The sequence below is a fragment of the Squalius cephalus genome (assembly GCF_949319135.1).
Source record: "Squalius cephalus genome assembly, chromosome: 1".
Classification (NCBI taxonomy): domain Eukaryota; kingdom Metazoa; phylum Chordata; class Actinopteri; order Cypriniformes; family Leuciscidae; genus Squalius; species Squalius cephalus.
The window spans coordinates 67,506,378-67,512,377 of record NC_137122.1 but is presented as its reverse complement, the minus strand read 5'-3'; positions in this window follow the sequence as shown (position 1 = coordinate 67,512,377).

The following is a 6,000-nucleotide window of genomic DNA, read 5'->3' as shown; positions in this document are numbered from 1 at the left end:
AGGGTTGTGTTTGCAGTGTGAGTCTGTGAGTGTAACAGGGTTGTGTTTGCAGTGTGAGTCTGTGAGTGTAACAGGGTTGTGTTTGCAGCGTGAGTCTGTGAGTGTAACAGGGGTTGTAATGGCTCAGTGTGAGTCTGTGAGTGTAACAGGGTTGTGTTCGCAGTGTGAGTCTGTGAGTGTAACAGGGGTTGTAATGGCTCAGTGTGAGTCTGTGAGTGTAACAGGGGTTGTAATGGCTCAGTGTGAGTCTGTGAGTGTAACATTGGTTGTAATGGCTCAGTGTGAGTCTGTGAGTGTAACAGGGGTTGTAATGGCTCAGTGTGAGTCTGTGAGTGTAACAGGGTTGTGTTTATAGTGTGAGTCTGTGAGTGTAACAGGGTTGTGTTTATAGTGTGAGTCTGTGAGTGTAACAGGGGTTGTAATGGCTCAGTGTGAGTCTGTGAGTGTAACAGGGTTGTGTTTGCAGCGTGAGTCTGTGAGTGTAACAGGGGTTGTAATGGCTCAGTGTGAGTCTGTGAATGTAACAGGGGTTGTAATGGCTCAGTGTGAGTCTGTGAGTGTAACATTGGTTGTGTTTGCAGTGTGAGTCTGTGAGTGTAACAGGGGTTGTAATGGCTCAGTGTGCGTCTATGAGTGTAACAGGGGTTGTAATGGCTCAGTGTGAGTCTGTGAGTGTAACAGGGTTGTGTTTGCAGTGTGAGTCTGTGAGTGTAACAGGGGTTGTAATGGCTCAGTGTGCGTCTATGAGTGTAACAGGGGTTGTAATGGCTCAGTGTGAGTCTGTGAGTGTAACAGGGTTGTGTTCGCAGTGTGAGTCTGTGAGTGTAACAGGGGTTGTAATGGCTCAGTGTGCGTCTATGAATGTAACAGGGGTTGTAATGGCTCAGTGTGAGTCTGTGAGTGTAACAGGGTTGTGTTTGCAGTGTGAGTCTGTGAGTGTAACATTGGTTGTAATGGCTCAGTGTGAGTCTGTGAGTGTAACAGGGGTTGTAATGGCTCAGTGTGAGTCTGTGAGTGTAACAGGGTTGTGTTTATAGTGTGAGTGTAACAGGGTTGTGTTTATAGTGTGAGTCTGTGAGTGTAACAGGGTTGTGTTTGCAGCGTGAGTCTGTGAGTGTAACAGGGGTTGTAATGCCTCAGTGTGCGGGGGTAATTAGATGGAGCAACAGCAGTCCACTGACTCACACAGGGGATAAATCTCTCTCAGGGGCCCTGCGGGGCCTCATTGCCTCCAATATAAATCAGACAAATGAGGCTGTTGGTGGAGGTGCGGAAAGAGGCTGGAAGAAGGAGAGTGTAGACAATGAGACTGAAAACTTTTTGTACCTCAAATATTGTAGCTTTGCAATGGAAAAATGGTGTAGCTTACAATAGGTAATTGTGTTTAAAGTGTGAACTTTATCTTAGATGTTCCTCCTAATATTCATAAAAATGTGTAGAACTATAAAATGTAATAAAAAGTCAGATCTTTTGTCTTTTTTAAATGATTGCTGAGTGCAGATATTAACTCTTTCCCCGCCGTTGACGTAATTTTCAGACTTTCCGTGTTTCACTGTTATACTGTAGGGGGCGCTGTGACACATCTTCTGGAAGATAACTATCCTGATCAAAACACAGGAGAAGAAGAAGCAGAAACAAGATATCATAGTTAAGCCGATGCATAAAATAACGCGATCATCAACATTAAACAGAATATAAATCAAAACTACCTAACATTACTGAATGAAATGTCGACCCAGGACGAGCTACAGGACTGGACGAGCTACAGGACATATACTCCAGTCTCATTTGATGGTGTTGAAATTAATATTTGATAATATTCTGTGAAAAATATTAGAAATGCTGGTGGGGAAAGAGTTAAAAGGTCTCATTTATGATTTCTCTTGTTATAAGAAGGCTGTGAAGAGCAAGTCAGCGCTGTGAAAGTGGGTTTGGGTGAGAATATGAACACATGATGCAACAGCTCATAAGTCTGCCCCAGATGAGTTGATTTGACATGACCTGGACGACGGGTTGATGAGATCATTGGGGTTCACCCTCTGACGCCCTGGCTGACAGGACCGGCCCATGTTTAGAGAAGAGGATAACTCCTGAGCACTGCTCATTTACACTGATTAAAGCTGAAAACTCACAGATTCAAATCAATACAAAATCAAGCTTGAGGAAATCTGCCTGTCCTTACACGGCACAAACACAAAGCAACTTCAAAGATATGAGCAGCTAAGCATGTTTCTTTATAGAAACTGTGACAATATATTTGTTTTCATATCTTTTTCATCATCATCCATCCATTCATCATAACCGCTCTGTCCTCGTCAAGGTCGCCGGGAATCTTTTTCAAAATACATGTATTTCTCTGATTTTTGATAACTAATTAATTTTAAAATGTACCTGATTTTTTTCCTCAACACTTCAGATACAGGGAGGACCAGCTACACCACTGGACAACAGCAGTCTCAGTCCTTTCTGTCACTGGCTTCTGTCCACACAGATGGTTGAGTATTATTACAATTGAACAGTTCTGTTTTCTATGTGAATATATAGTAAAGTGTAATTTATTCCTGTGATCAAAGCTGAATGTTCAGCATCATTACTCCAGTCTTCAGTGTCACATGATCCTTCAGAAATCACTCTAATATGAGGATTTGATGCTCAAGAAACATTTATGATTATTAAAATCAATGTCTAAAACAATAAAGCTCAAAAGAACATTAAACAAATACATATTTCATAATGTAAAACTATACTGTCAGTTTTGATCTATTTAATGCATTCTTGCTGAATAAAAGTGTTTATATATATTTATAAACCCTTATCACAGTGGCACCAAAACACTTAAATAGTCCTAAAGCTTGCATTTTAAACTTCCGACATTAATACATTCATTTTAATCCTTAATTCAAGTAAGATCAAAGAGAGTTTTTATGAGAATTAGCTTGACAAAAAAAATGTCATAGTTTTTTTTTTTTCTCCTGACAATAATGACAAACCACAGTAATGACAAAACCGTGAGCTCAACACGTCTGTTTCCCTGTCTGACACTGAAATCTGACTGGTAAAAGTGCATTGTAATAAAAGTAGCATCCGTACACATTTATGTCGCATGAAGGGTGATTCAACAGATGTGCTATTGTCTGCTGTGATTATAAAAATTAGTTTTCTTTTTATTTAAACTGCCATTTAGATTGCTATAGGAAGTTTCAACTTTGGAGGTCAGAAGTCATTAACAATACACAAAAATGCACAAACCCTGAATGGTAACACTAGCCATGTTTCCACTCACATATTTTTATGCAAATCTTGGGGTATCGCATGAAAATTCAAAGATGTACATACATTAAAAAAAATGTACATTAAAAATGTATGCACTCAATTGAGATGGATCATTTTTAATCCGATAAGAAGACAGGGTTAGGGTAACTACCCTAACCTAACCCTAACCCTAACCCGTACTTTGGAATAAGTTAGATTCAAAACTGTGGATGGAAACATAGCTACTGTTCACAATAAAAATGTATGACAATTACCTGTTGGCTTTAGTCTGTAACCGTACAGTCTAACTCTGGAAGAAAATCTGGAGTTTCCCACTCACAGTGGGTTAAATCATCAAAGAAAAGCAAAAGACAACTCAAATGCTGATCAACAAGTTTTCCTTTTTTTAATTCAGAAGGGCCAGAATCCGATTTTGCCAAATCATTTTTAATAATCATAACTTGAAATGTTTAAATGTCAGTTATTTCCCCTTAAACCCTCAGTCGGAGGTCGACAGGAAGAGCTTACGCAGCTTTTATTAGCACATCAATCCCACTAGGCCTCCTCTTCACATTCATCTGTTCCCTGGAGCTCTTGAAGGGTTCACATTCCCTCCTTCCCTCTGTGCGACGAGCTCTGTTGGTGAGAAATTCCTCCGTAAGGATTGTTTCCGTCCTGCTCCGAACGGCACTCAGACGAGACCTCTGAGACACTGACCCAGCTTACTGTTGAGGAACTCTGATGTTTGCACTGGATTCTCCAACCTCCTTCCTAAAGCCTCATAACAGTCAGTGGCCCAAACAGTGATCTCTGGGACCATCTAACCAGCTAGCAAAGGTTAAAATGGACAGAGGTTTTAAACTAATATCTCCCCTTGATCAACACAAATGGGTTACTTTGCAATGATTCTCATGTGTGGCATTTAGACAGAATGGAATTGTAAATTCTGTTTACAATTGTAAACAGAATTTACAATTGTAGTAAAGTGCAACAGCACGGAAGCACACAAGCTGTGTTTTGATTTGAGCAGGTCTGCGGGGAGCTTCAGGTGATGTGAATGTGAATGGGAACTCTAGAGGCTTAATTACAGACCCACGACACAGCGGCTCGACTGGAGGTCACTAAGCTCTCGGATAAAACCCTGAGTCACGGCGGTTTGTCGACCCAGACTGAACCAGTGCTGAGAACTGAGCGCAAACCACAAACTGAATCAGTAACTTCAACCAAGAACACACACACACACACACACACACACACACACACACACACACTAGACATCTGCATGAGTCACCGGTGAAGTCTTCACACTAATACTCCAGACAGTTACTTATCTGCTAAAGAACCATTTCACTCCAGACTTTGGTGAAATTGTTGTATCTGCTAATCATACATTACCAGACTAATATAACAAGTTGGACAACACTTTTGATGTCTTTTCCTGTTTGACACTAATACGTAAATGCTTTTGAAAGAAGTTCAGGCAACAAAAAGAGAATAACACACACACACACACACACACACACACACACACAAAACACTGTGCAACAAAATCATGAGGACTTTCCTAAATGAGAATACCATATTATAGAATACATAAATGCATTCATTTCAAAGCAAAAATGTATATGCTAAAGTATAAAAAAGTCCCTGATGGGTAGATATTTGTGAGGTGTTGCATGATCTGGCTCAATCTTCTGAATGTGAAAGTCCAGACTTCCCTGCACATTTGTGTGGTCGGCGGTCGTTTGATGATGTTCCTCCTCTACAGGTGGGATCAATCCACCGGCACAGCGCTTTATCTGGAAGGACTGGAATATCCTCATTCAGTAAGTCCACAAGGTGTTTCACTGAACTCGAAACCAGAAGCCGATAAGAGCAAGATAATGGCCACATCTTCAAACAGAGACAAAAGCCAAGAAAGATACACAAGGAACTGTGCAACGGCAATTATGGGTTGTAAAAGTGAAGGCTGAAATTGACTGCTTCTTTATGACTGTTTGGAGCTGTTTAATGGAAAATCACATTCTTACAGGGGAAAATCCTTGTTTTATAACAGGTTTAAATGATTAAACAATGAGGCACAGACAGTTATATTCTATAAGCTTGTAAAAATAAACAGAAGAAGTGTTACATGAACAGTTTTGTTCACTAAGCCAAGCAGAACTTTTAGCTTCTATTGCTCTTACTCAGGGTTGGAGATTCGCAAGGATGGAAATGTAAGTGACCACAAAATTAAATTCAGTGCTTCTGTTCCATCTGAATAGCGGTTAAATACAGTTGATGGTTTTTATGACATAAAAGACTTCAAGAGTTCATTGTTAGTGTACTAAAAAGCTCATTTGTGAAGTAATTACTTGAGTAGTTTGTCAGCAAACAACTTATTTACACTCGTGTTTGAGTCCTATTATTTCTCAGTGCCTTTACTTGAGCTCAAGTTATCTTGAAGAGTGCACAATTTTGCCAGATTTGGTGGGGTTGTCAGGGAAGTGTGAAAAAACATTGTGGGATCATTTGAGCCGTGCCTTCTGAAGGTGCCAGGCCCGTGATAAGTCTTGTTCAAACGTTAGCTTCTGTGTCAACACTCAACCCGTGTCGCCGCGCTCTGATCTGGCCGTGCAAACATTCGGAGACAGTCGTCCGTATGGAGTGGCTTTCTGACAGTGTGCCGACACCCTGGGCGGGGAAACCTGGAGAGCGATCCCTGTCCGGTCCTCAGTCCAGGTGTGTCCAGCCTGGCAGGCTTGTGGA